This window comes from Arachis duranensis, chromosome 3, assembly GCF_000817695.3.
Source record: "Arachis duranensis cultivar V14167 chromosome 3, aradu.V14167.gnm2.J7QH, whole genome shotgun sequence".
In the NCBI taxonomy this organism is placed as follows: domain Eukaryota; kingdom Viridiplantae; phylum Streptophyta; class Magnoliopsida; order Fabales; family Fabaceae; genus Arachis; species Arachis duranensis.
This window is the reverse complement of record NC_029774.3, coordinates 79247371-79267930: the sequence shown is the minus strand read 5'-3', so window position 1 is coordinate 79267930 and position 20560 is coordinate 79247371. Positions and strand designations below refer to the sequence as shown.

Genomic DNA, 20560 nt, shown 5'->3' with positions numbered 1-20560 from the left:
GAAAGGTCTCCAGGAAGTAAGTTTTCAATCATGTAATAATTTTAGGAAGGAAATATAAATGCATGCTAATTATATGAATAAGCAGGTAGAGACCATGATAAAACCACACAATTAAACACATTGTAAACCATAAAATAGTGGTTTATCAACCTCCCCACACTTAAACATTGGCATGTCCTCATGCTTAGTTGAAGGAGATAAAATAAATGAGTAGGAACATGTAAAACTCATGCAATTCAATGCAACCTATACATGTGAATGTAACTATATGATTCTTGCCCACTTGATCAAGAATAAATAAGCTCTTCAAAATAATTACAAATCAAGCTCCACTAATTCAATTCTCATACAGTAAGAACAGATAATAATGCAAGAAGGTAGCTCATGAAAGCAGGGAACATAAAATTTTAAGCATTGAACCCTCACTGATGATGTATGTATCTTCTAATCTCTCCAGTGTATAGGGTAATCACTCTATCCTTCTCTAATCATGCTCCCTAAATTTTGTTCTTTTCCTACCCAATCAATAACATTTAATATACCAATGCAACATCATGAGGTCTTTTCAGGGTTGTAATGGGGCCAAGGTAAGGGTATGGATACATATATGGTTAAGTGAGCTTATAAATTGAATCTTTAATTAACTCAAACTCTAACATAACCTATATATTTTGTATAACTATGGAGTTCGTACTTAGCTACCCAGGATTCTCTTTCACATTCCATACTTATGTGTCAACTGTTTATTTTAATTCTACCATACATGCATTGACCTTTGAATTCTTAACTCAACATTGGGGCAATTTTGTCCCCTTATTATATTTTTTTTTTCAAAATCAACATAGCTTATCAATGCATATAGATTTTTTTTATTCTTATAGTTTCACATGAGTAGGTGTCCAAATTCCCATTATATTATTATGACATATCCCCTTATTATCTTTTGTTCCCACAATTTCCCATACTTAATTAGCACACACAATTCTATCTCAAGCTAATCAAAGATTCAAATTGGGGTATATAATTGTTTTTCCGCTTAAGGCTAGTAATGTGGTAGATTATAGAACAAATGGGATTTAAAGGCTCAAAGTGGCTAACAAAGGTAATTGAAATGGTAGGCTTAATTTGGATAAGTGAGCTAAACAATTAATGGCCTCAATCATATGCAGCATATAAATATATTAAACATTAGACATATAAGATGGGACAAAATATAGGTTACAATCATAGAGAGGTAAACACACAAGAATAAAACAAATATGGTTAAATAATGTAACCATGCATAAAGGCTCAATTCTCACAGGTTGTGTGTTCTTTAGCTTTAAAATTCATGATCCAAATACAACTTCAAGCAAATTTAACATAAGAACTCCCTGTGCTGGTGAAAGAAGTAGAGTTCGGAGTGCCTGGATCGTCGTCAGGTCTGTGATTGCCTGTGAGGAGCTCCTTAAGGTAGTTGAAACGGCGTTGGTTACGGCGCTCTTGGAGCTTGGCTTTCTTTTCTTGTGCTTCCAACCACTTCAGTATTTGATGCAGCAGCTGACTAGTAGATGGTGGAGGAGCTACAGCATTCTCTGTGGACTGGCTGGTAGTGGCAAGTTGTGGCCTGAGATATCTCCCGCTAGGGACATACTGATCATCCCGTGGAAGAATGGCTTTGGTGCCTCCAGCTCTGTAGGATACTTCGGCTGCTGAGATAAGATCAGAGACCAAGGCAAGGAAAGGTAGGTTGCCTGCGATCTGCACGTGTTCCATAGCATTCCGGATATGTCTCGGTAAATTAAGAGGCTGGTCTGTAAGGATGCACCATAGTAGAACGGCCATGTCTGCCGTGAAGGAGGACTCATGAGTACTCGGGAAGACGTAATGGGACATAATCTGTGCCCATACGTGAGCCTCTAAGGTAAGTGTGGAAGCCGATATTCCCTTAGGACGGGAACGATGGTATCCGAAGATCTATTTGCTGCCAGGTTGTGCGATAACTCTGAGAACAGCGTCCCAATCAAAGGTGTACGCCTGGCATTTGATGGCGGCTTTCTAAAAAGCGTCCAATCCTTCTGGCGTAGGGGGGAGATATAAGGCTTGCTGAATGGCCTCTTCTGTAATGGGGACTTACTTCTGGCGTAAATAAACTGACTACAGAGTAGGCATGTGGAAGTTGGAGTAGAACTCAACAACCTAAGAAAGATTAACCTGTCGTGGCTGTCTCTGTAAGAATCCCCAATGTCTTTGTGCAATTTGTGGCTCAACAAATTCAGCAATACGAGGCGGAAGGATAAGAAGGTGTTCATTGTTGTAATTTCGAGTTGCCAGAATAGGAAACATCTGCTCATAATAGCGATTTGGAAATCGTGCAGTATCCTTTGCTGGGAAGGCTCATTCCTTTTCATCAACCTTGATAATCCTTTTAATTCTTTTTGTTGAGGGCTTGACTGTAGTTGAAGAAGGCTCTGCCACTAATGCTCTCTTCATTTCTTTCCTTGCGGTGGGTTTAGGGGTAGCTTTCTCTTTGCCTTTCTTGGTGGCCATTCTGAAAAAGGGAAGAGAAAGTAAGTTAAATCCAAAGAGATAAAGCAAGGAAGGGGATTGAGTGAGTGATAATCAGTGCACGGTAAAGATGAATGAAATAAACACATGGTCATGACAACATGTGAAAAGATCAAGAAAGGGAATAGAACAAGTGCATGATAGGGTAAGTAGATGCAAGATGATTATTGGCATACCGGCAAGGGCATGAGTAGCATAGATCAAGCATCACTTCGTAATAAACTATCACGTTTGTATTGGCAATTAAATTAATTAATAAAATAGTAAAGGGAATTTGTGAAAAGCATGCATTAAATAGTAGAATAAGATAATGTAGAAAAGTGCATAATGTCACATGGGCTTTTTCACAAACACATAGCATGCATGGTAAATAATCCAATGAAAATAATAAATTGAACATGCAAGCAACCCCTTTAAAAAATATAATTGCCAAACAATTATGAAACAATCCAAAATGACCAAATAAATTTCCAACACCAATAAAAAGGAAAGAAAAAGAAAACATATGCAATGAAAGTAAAAAGAAAGAGAAAGGAAGAAGAAAACATAAATAAAGAAGAAGAATAGAAAAGTAAAGGGGGAAGAAGAAAAGAAAAAACCTTGATAATGGTGGTGAGAGAGAGAAAAAGTAGAAGGTGAGAATGAGGGATGAAGGAAGAAGGAGGGAAGAAAGAAAGGGAGGGAAAAGAAAAAGTAGGATTGGGGGAAGAGAAAGATAAGATATGTGGCAAATTAGGATAAGCTGTGCGGCGCAAGTGACGCGGACGCGTGAGTGACGCGTTCGCGCGAATGCGCATTAAGTGAATCGACGCGGACGCGTCGGTCACGCGGACACGTGACACATGTTATGCTAATGGCGCGAGGGCAGCCTCGCGCTCGCACAACTCACTGTTTGAATTTTTATTTTTGCCTAATTTCGGGTGACGCGATCGCGTGGGTCATGCGATCGCGTGAGTGGCCAATAGAAGGATATGACGCGGACGCGTGAGCCATGCATCTGCATGGGAAGAATTTGTGCGTTCAGCACCGATCCATCACCACTCTAGCACAACTTTCGGTCGTGCACCCATTTTACGTCGAATTCCAGGACATGCGGCCGCGTGAGTGACGCGGACGCGTGGGAGGCTAATTTTTGCACTTGACGCAGACGCGTCAGCGACGCGGTCACATGTGATGATTTATGCCAAAGGCACACCTCCAGCCACGCTCTCGCGTGACTCTCTGTTCACTTTCTTATATTCTCGGGTCCACCTGCGACGCGGACGCGTCAATGGCGCGGTCGCGTCGCGTGAAGAAATTTTTTTTATATGCAAATGCAGTATGTAGATGAGGTGCAAGATAGAGGCAGTAGTATGGAGAAGAGTTATAGATGAGGGAAGAGAAGGAGAAGAAAAGGAATGATCATACCGTGGTGGGTTGTCTCCCACCTAGCACTTTGCTTTAACGTCCTTAAGTTGGATGCTTCAGTAGCTCAGTTTTCAGTTGTGAGTGGATCCTCCAGGAGGAAGATCTCTAACTCCTTGTTTTTCGTCGCCTTCTCACCATGGTAGAGCTTCAAACGATGTCCATTAACCTTGATGAGTTCAGAGCTTGAAGGGTGACTTAGATGGAAAACTCCGTACGGTTCAGCCTTTTCGACTCTATATGGACCTTCTTACATTGATCACAGTTTGCCTGGCATGAGCCTCAGTCTAGAGTTGTAAAGAAGGACCAAATCCCCAGGTTGGAACTCCTTTCTCTGGATGTGTTGATCATGTACAGCCTTCATTTTCTCCTTGTACAGTCTGGAGTTCTCATAAGCTTCTAGGCGAAGGCTCTCCAATTCTTGCAGTTGCAGCTTCCTTTCAGCTTTGGCTTTCTCAAATCCCATGTTGCATTCCTTTACTGCCCCAAAAGCTTTGTTCTCCACCTCAACAGGGAGGTGACAAGCCTTTCCATAGACTAAGCGGAAAGGACTCATCCCAATGGGTGTCTTGTATGCTGTCCTGTATACCCAGAGTGCATCTTGTAGTCTGGTGCTCCAGTCTCTTCTATGAGGTTTGACTATCTTCTGTAAAATGCGCTTGATCTATCTATTAGACACCTTGGCTTGTCCATTAGTCTGAGGATGGTAGACTGTTGATATTTTATGAATGATCCCATGCTTCTTCAGTAATCCTATTAGTCTCCTGTTACAAAAATGGGTGCCTTGATCGCTCACGATTGCTCGTGGTGATCCAAAGCGACAAATAATGTGGTTTCTAACAAAGGAAACAACAATGTTAGCATCATCAGTACGGGTAGGAATTGCTTCCACCCATTTAGAAACATAGTCTACAGCTAACAATATATAGAGGTGGCCATTAGAGTTTGGAAATGGACCCATGAAGTCAATGCCCCAAACATCAAAAATTTCACAGAAAAGCATAGTTTGTTGAGGCATTTCATCCCTCTGGGATATATTACCAAACCTTTGGCATGGGGGACAAGATTTACAAAATTCAGCAGCGTCTTTAAAAATGGTGGGCCACCAGAATCCACAGTCTAAGATTTTTCTAGCTGTTCTTTGAGGGCCAAAATGTCCTCCACTCTCAGATGAGTGACAGGCCTCTAAAATGGACTGGAATTCTGGTTGAGACACACATCTTCTAATTACCTGGTCAGCGCCACATCTCCATAAATATGGGTCATCCCATATATAATATTTAGACTCACTTTTCAGCTTGTCTCTTTGGTGCTTAGTAAAGTGTGGAGGAAAAGTGCGGCTAACTAGATAATTAGCTACAGGTGCATACCACGGGGTTACGTCAGATACTGCTTGTAGGTTATCAAATGGAAAATTATCAGTTATAGGAGTGGAGTCATCCTTAATGTGTTCAAGGCGACTCAAGTAGTCTGCCACTAGATTCTGGTTACCACTCCTGTCCTTTATTTCTAAATCAAATTCTTGTAGTAGCAGTATCTAACGTATAAGCCTTGGTTTGGATTTCTTTTTAGCTAATAGATACTTTAGAGCTACATGGTCTGAATACACTACTACCTTAGTACCAAGTAAATAGGCTCGGAATTTATCCAGAGCAAAAACAATAGCAAGAAGCTCTTTTTCAGTAGTAGTGTAGTTAGACTGAGCGGCGTCTAAAGTTTTAGATGCATAAGCAATAACAAAAGGGTCCTACTTCATGCTGGGCTAGTGCTGCTCCTACTGCATGGTTGGAAGCATCGCACATGATTTCAAATGGCTGGCTCCAGTCCGGTCCTCTCACAATTGGAGCTTGAGTCAGGGCGGTTTTCAGCTTATCAAACGCTTGTTTGCAATCCTCACTAAACTCGAATTTAATATCCTTCTGCAGTAGTCTGGATAGGGGAAGTGCTACCTTACTAAAGTCCTTAATGAATCTTCGGTAGAAACCTGCATGTCCAAGGAACGAACGGACCAAAATTCAATACAAGGTTTGTATTGACACATCTATCTAATACTCTAGATAAACTATCCAAGCAAAGGTTAAAAGAATCACCATAAACGCTAAAATCATCCATAAAAACCTCCATACAGTCCTCAATAAGATCAGAGAAAAGACTCATCATGCACCTTTGAAAAGTAGTAGGTGTATTGCACAGGCCAAAGGGCATTCTCTTGTAAGCATAAGTCCCAAAGGGACAGGTAAAGGTAGTCTTTTCCTGATCCTCAGGAGCTATATGAATTTGGAAATAGCCTGTGTAACCATCCAAAAAGCAATAATGTGATTTACCTGATAGGCGATCCAGCATTTGATCAATGAATGGAAGAGGGTAGTGATCCTTACGAGTAGATTGGTTGAGACGCCTGTAATCAATGCAGACCCTCCAGTCGTTCTGTACTCTGGTTGCTATAAGCTCTCCATGCTCATTATTCACTGTAGTGACTCCAGACTTCTTGGGCACCACTTGTACTGGGCTCACCCATTCACTGTCTGAGATGGGGTAGATAATACCTGCCTCTAATAGTCTGGTCACTTCCTTCTTGACAACCTCTAAAATAGTAGGGTTCAATCTTCTTTGGGGTTGACGAACAGGTCTTGCTCCTTCTTCTAAAAATACCTGTGCTCACAAACTTGAGGGTTGATGCCTACTATGTCTGCTAAACTCCACCCAATTGCTTTCTTATGCTTCCTCAGCACACTAAGTAACTGCTCTTCCTGAGGAGAAGTGAGGTCCCATGCAATGATAATTGGAAACTTCTGCTGGTCCTCGAGGTAAGCATATTTGAGGTGTGGAGAGAGGGGTTTCAATTCTAACTTCTGTTCGTAGTCTGGCTCTGGATTATCTAGAACTGGTGGCAATGGTAGAGTACCTGCATTGTACTCGGAATTCCCCACACTTGGACCTTGTCCTATGTACTTATCTTCAAACTCTTCCTGGTGAACTTCAGCTACTGTTTCATCTATGATGTCACATTGGAAGATAGAACGGTCTTCTGGAGGGTGTTTCATAACTCCATTCAGATTGAAGCTTACTACTCGGCCGTCTATTTCAAAAGAGTATGTGCCTGCGAAAGCATCTAATTTGAACTTCGAGGTCTTCAAGAAGGGTCTTCCGAGTAGGATAGATGATGGCTTCTCCGAGTCATTTTGGGGCATCTCCAGGATGAAAAATCAATGGGGAAAGTGAGACCTTTAATGCCCACTAATACATCTTCAGCAACTCCAGCCACTGTAATAATACTTTTATTTGCTAACAAAAAATGAGCTGCCGACCTTTTTAAGGGAGGGAGCCTCAAAACATCATATACAAATAAAGGCATTATACTAACACATGCTCCTAAATCACACATGCAGTCAGAAAATATCACACCTCCAATGGTACAGATAACCATGCATGGACCTGGATCACTACATTTTTCAGGTATATTTCCCATTAAAGCAGATATAGAACTTCCTAAAGGAATAGTTTCTAATTCATTAATTTTGTCTTTATGTATGTACAAATCTTTTAGAAACTTTGCATATTTAGGTACCTGTTGAATGACATCAAAAAGGGGAACAGTTACCTCAACCTTTTTGAAGATTTCTACCATTTTGGGATCATGTTCCAACTGCTTCCTGGGCTTCCTTGCAAGTTTTGGAAATGGAATAGAAACGGTGTCCTCTATAGTGTATGCGCCCTTTGGTGCTTCTTTCTGTGATTTGGTGTCTTCTTCTTCAGCCATGTCCTGTATGCTCTTTTCTTCTTCAACATCTTCTATTTCCACTACCTCTTCAGCTGAGGTGTGTTCAGATGGAGTTAGTTCTTCCTGATTCCTCTCTTGCAATGTGGTATCAATGATTTCACACATTTTCTGCATGAAAATACAAGAACTTGCATTCCTTTCCTAGTTTTGCTTCATGAATGAAAACATGCTTATTCTGCACCAAAATAGATACATCTCTATTTTTCCCTTGATGCCATTCGATGCCGTGACTTGTGCGCTAAGTGGTTTCAGGATATAAAGTAGGAATGAACAGGAAAAGAGAAGGAAGACGGGTGCAAGGAAAGGAAGCATGAGAATTGAAGCTTTGGAGATTTCCACATGGGCGCGTGCGCGCACCTGACGCGCCCGCGCGGATGAGAGCGACGCGAAGCCGAGACTAAGAGCCAAGCCACGAGCCGGCTTGAGTAGCGGCTAAGCCAGGATCCTCATGGACACATACGCGTACGTCCCGCCTCCGCGCACACTCCAGAACCGCATCTATGGCGCGCACGCGTACCTTGCGCGTACGCGCCGATGCTCGAAAATGATTTTTTAAAAGTCACATGACTTAGGCGTGGAGTTGGTTGGAGGTCCTAACTTTTGAGGAGTGCTTTGGCGGGAAAAGGCTTAAGAGGACCAAGGGGACAAGGGCTGAAGACAGTTAGTTCATTTTTCTAGTTTTTGGAGATATTTTTAGTTAGTTACATTGTTAGAGAGAGAAACTCCAACTTCTCTCTAAGATTCATCAACTTCTCTCAAGTTCTTACTAGGGTTCTTCTTCATCAAAATTCTGAATTTTTACTCATTCCTTGGTGAGATTCATTGCAACTTTCATTCCACTTTGTTCATGTAATAGGTTTTCTCTTCCAATTTCAAGTTGTAGTTGTAATTGTTAAAGTTCCTTAGATCTATGATTCAACTCTATGAATTTTGGATTTCATTGATACTTTGAGACTTTGATCCTCATTGTTGCTCTTTGATACTTGTTGCTAATTCCTTGTATTGCAATATCTTCAATTCTACTTTTCTCTTCATTTTACTATGACCTTCCTTCTTGCTCACTACATGTTTGATAAAATGTCAATACTAGCTATGGAGTAGAATTTTTGCACTTGGCATAGGGTTTGGTCATTGGAAGAAATTGAATAGCTATCTCAATAGTTGATTGAGAGTTAGGGATTGCTAATTGACTTGGAGTGCACTAAAGCTAGATTCCCATGAGGTGAAGCTAGGACTTGTGACTCAAGTTGATTGTTCTCATTTGATTTTCCTCTATACTTAGGGGATGACTAAATGGAGCAAGGCCTAATTGTTGTCAACATTGAGTGAACTATAATGATAAATATTTCTAATGCCAATCCTAAGTCAAGTCCTTTTGATAATTGATTGTTTGTTTCTCATTACTTGCTAAGACCTTCAAAGAACTCAAACAAGGCTTACTAAATCAATAAGATGCATACTTTGGCAATTCCAAGGGAGAACGACTCGGGAGACTAGTACTCTCGGATATAGATTGTAGATTTGTTTGATGATGGATTTTGCGTTGGTTTAGACTATACTACGATTGATCACTTGATAAATTCTATACCAACAAAAATTCATTTGTCAAAATGGCGCCGTTGCCGGGGAATTTCGCTTAGTGTGCCATGTTATTGTTTGGATTAAGCATGTATATATGTACATAGTTGCACCTCATTGTGAATAATTCAAGTGACTAACCCCTTATTTGTTACAATGAATTTCATTTCCCCTTTATTGCATGACGCGTTCACAACCGAATCCGAGCTTAGTCCCTTTTGATTCGGAAATAGAACGAACTTTGTTTCATATTAGACAAGCTCGGAGGCGACTTAAGTTTGGAAAAGGGGAAGAGGTTTTCACCACCTCAACCACCTTACTAAAAGTGAACATTGAACCGTCACTCAAAGAAGGCATTAATCCTACTTCCATCAATCTCACTAACGAATCTTCTTCTGTTTTAGGTACTAATACCATGGATGCTCCGAGGAGAGTTACCATCAAGGAAGCGGGTGCACCGGATTATGTCCTTCAACCCCTTCACGTAACTCACCCCAACTTGAATGCTAACTTTGAATTGAAGACCGCTTTGATCAACCTCCTACCTAAGTTTCATGGACTTCCCGCACAAGATCCTATTCGACATCTCAAGGACTTCCATCGCATATGTTCAACTACTAGACGGGAAGGGTCCGATGAAGTTGCTATATGGTTGTTTGCTTTCCCTTTCTCTCTTGAGGACAAGGCTAAAGAATGGTTCTACACTCTCTCTAGTGAAGTTACCTCCGATTGGGACTTACTTAGAAGAGGATTCTTGGATAAATTTCTACCTCCGGAAAAGATGGATAGGCTAAGGAAGGAAATGTCTTGTATTGTGCAAGGTGAGACGGAACCACTCTATGAGTATTGGGAACGGTTTCGTAAGCTACTAGATGCATGCCCCAATCACATGCTTGACACTCAAGTACTGCTTGGATACATATGTCAAGGGATGCGAGAGCAAGATAGAACCCTCTTGGACACTTCAAGCAATGGTTCTTTGTCTAAATATAAAACCGCAGAGGAGGCATGGCAACTTATTATTGACTTGGCCGAATCCAATCAACATATGAGGCGAAGAGTCAATCGTTCAAGGACCGTGAATGAGGTATCAACTAGTAGTGAAACCACCGTTCTAACTCAATCCTTGAATGAGATGACATCCATCTTGAAGCAACTCCAATTGAACCAACAACAACCACAACCTCAATCATACCAACAACAACATCCTCCACCACCTCAACAACACAACCAACAATTGGTCCCTCAAAGGGTATGTGGCATTTGCTCTTGTTACTCTCACTACACGAATGAGTGCCCAAGCCTTCAAGAAGATAATACCTTGGCGGCTACCCATAATTTCTATGATCGCCCCAATCAAGGATACTACCAAGGCGGTAATCCTAACCAAGGGTACTTTTATCAAGGAGGAGGAAGCCACAACCAAGGAAGTGGACACAATAATCAAAATTGGAGAGACAACCATCAACAAGGGAATAGGGACAACAACAATGGAGGAGGTCAAAGATGGGGCAACAACTCACAAAACTTCTCACAAAACCGACCATACAACTCACAAAATCAACCGTACAACCAACAAAACCCACAAAGAAACTACCAAACCTATCAACCACCACATCAAAGACCACCACCCAACCAATCACAAGCTCCTCAACTCACATATGCAACCACCCCCTCTAACCAAGACGAAACACTCCGAACCATTATCCAAGGTCAAAAGGAACTACAAAACACACTTGCTTCCGGTCTCACCGGCCTCACCTCAACACTACAAGCTCTCCTTGCACGCATGGATACACCATCAACTTCTACTCCTCAACCCCCAATCCAAAGTGTCATTCCCTCTCAACCTCAACCAAATCCAAAGGGGGGCATCAATGCCATCACCCTTAGATCCGGTACGCAACTAAAAGGGAAGGAAGCAAAGGACTCAAGTCCTATCACAACCGCCCAAGAAGAGGAGAGAACAAATATAGAAGAAGTAGTGGAAGAGGAGGCACCACAAGCCATAGTTGAGGATGAGGACCAACCAACAAGAGAGACAACCAAGGCCAAAAGAACCTTGGAAGAAGAAGTTGCTCAACCACTTCCATTCCCAACACTTGCAAAGAAAGCTAAAAAGCGCATAGAACTCAACCCCAAAATGGTGGAAGTGTTCAAGAAAGTTGAGGTAACCATCCCCCTCTTTGATGCTATCCATCAAGTTCCTAGATATGCTAAATTTCTCAAAGACTTATGCATACATAAGGACAGAATTCTTGAATTGGAAACCATTCCATTGGGGAGTTCTATTTCCGCTTTAATGGGAACACTACCCGAGAAGTGTGATGATCCGGGCCCTTGTATGGTCACTTGCACAGTCAATGGAGTTCAATTTAGAGATTGTATGTGTGACCTCGGAGCATGTGTTAGCATCATGCCACTCTCCGTCTACCGGGTATTGAACTTACCACCACTAAAAAGGTCGACGGCAAGATTTGTCCTAGCGGATAAAAGCATAATAACCGTGGCGGGTGTTGCGGAAGATGTATTGGTGAATATAAAGGGGTTGGTGTTTCCGATTGACTTCTATGTCCTTGAAATGCCATCAAGCGGAACCGAGAGAGCATCGTCCATCTTACTTGGAAGGCCGTTCTTGAGAACTTCTAGATTTAAACTTGATGCCTACTCGGGGAACTACTCATTTGAAATAGATGGGAGAATTGTAAGCTTTAGCCTAGAGGAAGCGATGAAGCATCCACCGGAGAACCACTCTTTATTTCGGTGTGACCCAATTGATAACATAGTGGCCGAAGTGCATCTAGCAAAGTTGGATGAGAAGTATAGGGTTGAAGAAGAAAATGAAAAGTCAAGCGAACTAAACACCACACATCATGCAACTCATCCGGAAACTCAAACCTCAAAGAATGACAAAAAGATGGAATTGAAGCCACTACCACCTCACTTAAGTTATTCATACCTTGATGAAGCCCAAGAGCTACCCGTGATAATTGCACAAGAGCTAACCCCTCAACAAGAAGAGAAATTGCTGAATGTATTGAGGAAAAACAAAAGGGCAATCGGGTGGAGTTTGGCGGATCTAGTGGGAATAAGCCCCAAAGTATGCGAGCACTGCATATTCCTTGAAGAAGGAGCAAGACCGGTCCGGCAACCTCAAAGGAGACTTAACCCAACCATTCTTGAGGTAGTAAAGAAAGAAGTCACTAAGCTACTTATAGCAACAAGAGTGCAAAATTCTTGGAGAGTATGTATAGACTACCGGAGATTGAATGCGGCCACAAGAAAAGATCATTTTCCACTACCATTTATTGATCAAATGCTTGATCGATTAGCCGGTAAATCATATTATTGTTTTCTTGATGGCTACTCCGGATACTTCCAAATTCATATTGCTCTAGAAGACCAAGAAAAAACCACATTTACTTGCCCCTTTGGGACGTATGCTTACAAGCGTATGCCGTTCGGCCTATGCAATGCACCGGCAACGTTCCAAAGATGCATGATGAGCCTATTTGCGGATTTTCTAGAGCAATCAATGGAAGTCTTCATGGATGACTTTAGTGTGTATGGTGATTCATTTGAGCATTGTCTAGGTAACCTTGAAAAAGTCTTGGAGAGATGCACCAAAACAAACCTTGTTCTAAATTTTGAAAAATGTCATTTCATGGTCAAACAAGGCATTGTTTTGGGACACATAGTATCAAAGGAAGGCATCTCCGTAGATCCAGCAAAGATAAATGTCATATCCAGTTTACCTTACCCCTCCTCCGAGAGGGAAGTCCGTTCTTTTCTTGGACATGCAGGATTTTACCGGAAATTCATCAAAGACTTTAGCAAGGTGGTCTTACCTCTCTCTCGATTACTACAAAAAGACATCGAATTTGAGCTAAGCAAGGAATGTATGGAAGCATATGACAAACTCAAAGTAGCATTGACACAAGCTCCTATAGTACGAGGCCCCAATTGGACTCAACCTTTTGAAATCATGTGTGATGCTTCAAACTATGCGATTGGAGCCGCGTTAGCACAACGCGAGGGTAAGATTCCCTATGTCATAGCTTATGCTTCCAAAACATTAGATGGAGCCCAATCCAACTACACTACTACCGAAAAGGAATTACTAGCTATTGTTTTTGCTATGGACAAGTTCCGAGCCTATCTTCTTGGTTCCAAGGTTGTAGTGTACTCGGATCATGCGGCACTAAAGTACTTGTTGGCCAAAAAGGAATCAAAACCGAGATTAATTCGCTGGGTGCTTTTGTTACAAGAATTTGACTTGGAGATTAAAGATAGGAGTGGTGCCCAAAACCTAGTGGCGGACCATCTAAGCCGCCTTGAACACACAAAAGGCGACACCACCCCTATCAATGACTCTTTTCCTTTAGATGCTTTGCACGCAATCTCGGAAGTGATCCCTTGGTATGCCCCAATAGCAAACTATTTGGTTTCACGCACTTTCCCTCCTAATCTCGACAAAAACAAAAAGGATAAGCTGAAAAGCGAATCCAAATACTATATTTGGGATGATCCCTATTTGTGGAGGTGTGGAGCGGACCAAATAGTGCGACGGTGCATACCCCAAACCGAATTCCAAGCAATCTTGGACGCTTGCCATGCTTCCGAAGGAGGTGGTCACTATGGGCCCCAAAGAACGGCAAGAAAGGTCCTTGATTGCGGATTTTGGTGGCCAACTCTTCTCAAAGATGCTTCCCTCTATTGCAAATCTTGTCCCCAATGTATTAGGTTTGGAGATATTTCCAAGAAGGACGAAATTCCCCAACAAAATATGCTTTTTTGTGAAATCTTTGACGTATGGGGGATCGACTTCATGGGACCATTTCCAAACTCCAATGGCTTTCTCTACATCTTGTTAGCCGTCGATTATGTGTCAAAATGGGTGGAGGCAACACCCACCCGAACGGATGATGCTAATGTGGTGTATTCTTTTGTGAGGAATAATATCATTTGCCGTTTTGGAGCCCCAAGAGCAATCATAAGTGACCAAGGATCACACTTTTGCAACAAAAAAATAGACGGCCTCATGAGAAAATATGGCATCATCCACAAAGTCGCCACGGCTTACCACCCTCAGACAAACGGCCAAGCCGAAGTCTCTAACCGGGAAATCAAGCATGCCTTAGAAAGAGTTGTGAAGCCGAATAGGAAAGATTGGAGCACTAAACTCTCCGATGCACTGTGGGCTTATCGAACGGCTTACAAGACACCGATCGGCATGAGCCCCTTCCGGCTTGTATATGGTAAAGCATGTCACTTACCGGTGGAGATTGAGCACAAAGCCTATTGGGCCGTGAAGGAGTGTAATATGAGCTTGAATGGAGCCGGAATAGAGAGGAAGCTTCAATTGGCGGAATTGGAATGTTTGAGATTAGAAGCTTATGACAACGCTAGGCTTTATAAGGAAAAGTTGAAAGCCATCCATGACAAGAACATTAGGAGAAGAGAGTTCCGACCCGGTGACCTAGTTCTTCTCTACAATTCAAGGTTGAGACTACTACCCGGAAAGCTAAGATCAAGGTGGGATGGACCCTACCAAGTGGAGAAAGTAGAACCTTATGGGGTCTACCACTTGCGCCACCCAACAAGCCCGGACATCTTCAAAGTAAACGGACACCGTCTCAAATTGTATCATGGTGAGCAAAGAAAGAACTCCAAGGAATTTGAAGTGTTCCTCTTGAGGGATGCAACTCTTGAACAAGCACAATGAGCTACTGAAAGTCCAACTTAAGGACGTTAAACAAAAGTGCTAGGTGGGAGACACCCTACCATGGTAAGATCTTCCTTTGAGCTTTGTACATAGACACTCGACTTCATGTTTGTTAGATAGATTTTATTGTCAATTCTCCGTCATTTGTTCAATTCATTGCTAATTTGCCAAGTAAAATGCCCTGATATTGTGCTTAGGCAGCTGTGTGGAAAGGGGAAGTTGTAATGTCAAGAGTGGTATAGACACATGCACAATTAGGATAAGCAACCCCCTCTGCGCGTGCGCGCGCCTGGCGCGTACGCGTCCTTAAGGCACTCAAAGGTCACCCACGCGGACGCGCACCGTGCGCGGACGCGTGGATTGCGAATATCAGCCCTCCATACATTTACCCGAGAGTTGTGCCCACACCATGCCAGGACCATGCCTGAAGCACAAGAAGCTCGCGCACACGCGCCTATGGCGCGTCCGCGCCCCTGGGCAAAATCTGCCAATTGACGCGCAAGCGTGCTATGCGCGTCCGTGCCGATTGCCCTGCTGCACTCCTGGTACATATTCCAGAGAGTTAGGCCACTCTCAGGCCTATACCAAGCCACAAGCCCAAAACCTCTGCCGCGTACGCGCACTTGGCGCGCACGCGTCCTTACACTGCGAGCACAAGACGCGCGCCCGCGCCATAGCCGCGCACGTGTCCTTTGATCCTGCACTCCTCTCTGAGCCATTTCACAGAGAGTTGAGCCCCCTCTAGGCCCCTCTCATGCTTGGGGCACAACCGCGTTGACGCGTGCAGCCAATGCAAAAGGGGCACACTCACCCCTTCACTTTCACTCCCCATTTTCTCCTCCCTCTCATACCTTCTACTACACATCCAACTTGACAAGAAGGGCACCCCCCCATTCCCTCTTCTACATTCCCTTCTACCACTTACTACCTTCTTTTGGTTACTCCATTCTCTCTTCTCCACCACTCCCTATCAACCCACACCACAACCTCCTCTCCCATTTTCTTCATCTCACAAGGTACTATACTAAACCATCATCTCTTGTGATTCTTACTCATTTAGTTTCACCCTCTTTTAGTTAGTTTCTTTCTTCTTTTATTTTAGTTACTTCTTTAGAAGGTTTTTGTTTTTGTTTTCTTTTCCTTCTTCCTCCCTCAAATTCACTCTCCATGGGCATTTAGGTCTCCACTTCACTTGCATTAGTAGATAAGTTGTGTTGCTTGTTCTTCTTACAATTACTGTGCCCTATAATCATTAATAGTGGATTGTGATTTACTACATTGCTTTCACCATCTTCTAATCACACACCACAACAGGATGCACACCAAGTGTTCGATGAAAGGCATACTTGACTTTTGAACCCACTTTGACTAAATTGCCTCTCAACTTATCACTTTTAGGCGCACCCCCATTTTCCCCAATCCATTCACTCACATTTTCTTAACTTTCTTTCCATGTGTGGTCCTTACGGGTATATGCTTCTCATGCTCCCTACTTGCATGCATAAATCACCCTTACACCATTTGAAAATGATTCGCCTTGCTCTTCTCATGTTATCTTAGTTACATGTTGCAGCTGTCATGTGACAACGATACCCATATTCTATGGCATAACTTTTCATCGCATAATCACATTTACTTCCACTTGCTTGGATTTGATGTTTTCCTTTCTTTACTCTCATAGGATAGTTATCAAAAAGAACAAAGGGAAAGCTCCCAAGAAGCCAACCCCCAACAAAGCGCACCAAGAGCAAACGGCCAAGCCACTCTTGAAGAAGACTAAGGGCCCCATTGATGTTCTAGAGAAGGATAACCCTCCTAAGGATTCGAACAAGTTCCCCAACCGCTACTGCGAACTTGTTTACTCAAGAATGATCGGAAGGAACTATCATCCGGAACCCCTCCTAGTCCTACCGGCTCACCTCCGTCCGATTGTGATGCCACACATTGAGCAGAGACAATGGAAGTTCCTCTTGAGGAAACCAAAGGAGGCCAACCTCTCATGGGTAGTAGAATTCTACTCCAACTTCCACTCCCCCCTTCTCACATCAATCTTTGTGCGCCAAAAGCAAGTGTCGGTCACAGTGGAAACTATCCAAGAAGTCCTTGGGATTGAACAATCAACGGATGCTTATGACGCCTATGAGGAAGTCTTGGCTACATGCGATGACCGCGCATTCGATTGGAGCGCAATCCTCCGTGTCATTGCTTTACCCGACGCATATTGGATTCGGGGGACTATCAAGCAAAGACCCAAGGGTTTAAATGTCCGCCACCTCACTCAAGAAGCCACGGCATGGGCCCAAATTCTAGCTCACTATGTGCTCCCAAGTACACATGGGTCATCCATCACCGCCGAGTTGGCCTTATTGATATGGTGCATCTTAACCGAGAAACCGGTCAACGTTTCGCATGCCATCCGCCAATCCATAAGGCGCATTCATGCCAAAGGAAATTTACCATTCCCCGGTTTGGTGACAGAATTAGTTGCAAAAGCCGGCGTCAACCGAGAGGCTAAAGATAGGAGAGCCTCAATTCCGGTCGATGGTGATATAATTCCGACCAAGAGATGCCTCAAGCCTCCGGAAGCTACCAAGGACAGCAGACTAACCACACCAACTCGCAACACTACCACTTCATCTACATCACAAAAATCGGCCGCCCAACGCCTTGAGGACCTTCACAAGAAACTGGACCGTTATGAACGGCGTAACCAACGCCGATATGCTCATGTGAAGAAGCTCCTAAGCGTAGTCACACCACCTATGGAGGAGCCCAACATTTCCACATCCACCGCAACTTCAAGCGGAGAGAGCGATAACATTGGAGATATGGGATACTCGGGACTCGATCAACCACTGCGCCTTACCTACAGCACGGAGGACCGTGCTAAGTTTTAAGTGTGGGGAGGTCGACCGACCGATCTCCGTAGGTAACATCTGAATAAATTAGGATAGGTTGCATGATTAGGTTTTAGTTAGCATCATTCACATGATAAGTTTACTTGGTTGGAACAATGAAATTATTTCTTAGGAAACCAATACTTTGGGGACAACCATGGGGCATTGCAAATTTTAAATGCTTTGATACCAAAATTGCATGAAGAATTATATTTTGGAACATAGTTTTGAGCTAAGAACACAAGCAAGTGAGTTTTGAGCCTAATGGTGTGGTTACATCTTACAACCACTTACTTTCCTTCTTGTGTGCATTATTCTCCTTCTATGATTGTAATCTTTGCTTTGTTTCATTCTTTATGTCCATTATTTTGTGTATTCATGCATTTACATGATTGAGGCCATCATTTCATTAGCTCACTTACCCAAATAGCCTTACCTTTTATCTCCCATTGTTAGCCAATTTGAGCCTACGATTAACCCACTTGTTCTTATTTTAGCACATTACAAGCCTTAAAGTGAAAAACAATGAAAGTCCTCAATTTGGATCTTTGATCGGCTTAGGCTAGTGTATGTGAGTATCATTCGAGTGTGGGAACCTTGGGACATTGGGTGAATAAAAGGGTAGTTTTGCATTGTTATTGGAAATATTGAGGAATTGGGTACATACTCATGTCTTGATCAAATGAATAGACCTTATGCATTGATGTTCTTGCGTAAAGTTGAAAAGAAAAAAAAAGAGAAATAAAAGTGAAAAAGAAAAAAAAAAGAAAGAAGAGAAAAAGGAAATATATAGAAAAGAAAAAAAAGAAAAGCAAAAAAAAAAGGGGGGGACAAAATGCCCCAAAGTAAAGTTCAAATAAGATCTGTTCATACCCTGACCGAGCTCCCCAACTCGGCAAGATCATAAAAGGTCCGACCTCGCCCTAAGGCCCACGCCTAGAGGTCGGACCTCGGACCCTAAAGCAAGGAAGGCCCATCAAAAGGAACGCAGCCCAAAAGCTAAAGGCCGAAAAGGCCTAGAGAAAGGCGGTTCCACAAAGATAGAGATAAAACTCCCAAAAGATAAGATAAGATAAGAATATCTTATCCAGGGAAGATCACAGCCAACTACTATAAATACACTGGAGCACCCAGGTATGGCACACATTCTACATTCTACACATATCTGCTTGGACCCATGCTAACTTAAGCATCGGAGTGTCATTGCAGGTACAACCACCAGCCGCTCAGCATATCAAGCTCGGGTCACGGAACCCCCACCTCGGGTCTTGCCAGACGTCCGAGCTACACGTTTCAGGTAACCCTCGGAACAAAAATATTTTTGAAAGCTTTTTGAAAAGAAAATAAAAGACTCAGATAAAATAAAATTAAACCTGTAAAGAAAAAATAAATTTACCAAATCTAAGGAACAAGATAATCCGTCAGTTGTCCAAACTCGAACAATCCCCGGCAACGGCGCCAAAACTTGGTGTGCGAATCCCCACACTTCGTACAACTGAATGAGCAAGTGCACTGGGTCATCCAAGTAATACCTGAGCGAGTCAGGGTCGATCCCATGAGGATTGTGGTTTGAAGCAAGATATGGTTATCTTGCACGTCTTAGTCAGGCAGATAGAAGAATTAGTTTGATTTGGAAGATGGAATTACAATGATAATCTTAAAACTTAGATGGTTAAGGCTTGGAGTTACTTTGTCCTTCTAGATTAACTCTGGTCTTACTGTCTTCTTCAATTGTGAATGATTTCTTCAATGGCAGGCTGTATCTGATCAACACCTTTCTTGAGAGGTCATCAATGCTCCTCCAGATCTAAACACCAGGGTTAGTGTGCATCCAGTCTGAATGAGGGTGAAGCTCCTGCAGTCCATTCTCCTTAATGATCCTACTCAAAACGCCACAGACAAGGTCAGATCTTCCAAATCAAAGAATCTTGTGCCTTTGGATTCTAGCCTCTACCACAGAGACCCTAATATCCCCATAAATCGGTTGAACTAGTGTCTTGAGAAGTCCCCAATGAAGTCGTGGATTAGACGTTTGAGGGATGTATAATCACGCTGGCAGTTCGATGCTTTCCAGTCACGTATTCACACGAATCCAAGAAGACACGGGTGGTTGTCAGGCACGCGGTCTAAGTATGAAGAACAAAGCTGATTATCACAGATCATCTCATTCATCATGTTGAAGAACGAATATATGATAGGCAAAATTGTGACTCATACTTTTCACAACACGAACAATTCCTATCAATGGCTCCAAAAACTTGGTGCACAATACTATGGTTCACACACATTCTTTACAAATTCGCACAACTAACCAGCAAGTGCACTGGGTCGTTCAAGTAATAAACCTTACGTGAGTAAGGGTCAATCCCACGGAGATTGTTGGTATGAAGCAAGCTATGGTCATCTTGTAAATCTCAGTCAGGCGGATTCTAATGGTTATAACGGTTTTCGAATATAAAGATAAATAAAGCATAAAATAGAGATAGAGATACTTATGTAATTCATTGGTGGGAATTTCAGATAAGCACATGAAGATACTGTGTTCCTTCTGAAATCTCTGCTTTCCTACTACTTTCATCCAATCATTCTTACTCCTTTCCATGGCAAGCTGTATGTTGGGGGATCACC

The 20560-nt window shown here is 42.6% G+C and overlaps 1 pseudogene; it reads left to right on the top strand.

The window, feature by feature from the left end:
- The window catches only part of LOC110279302 (uncharacterized), a 172909-nt pseudogene that overhangs the window by 98045 nt on the left and 54304 nt on the right, over positions 1-20560 (top strand).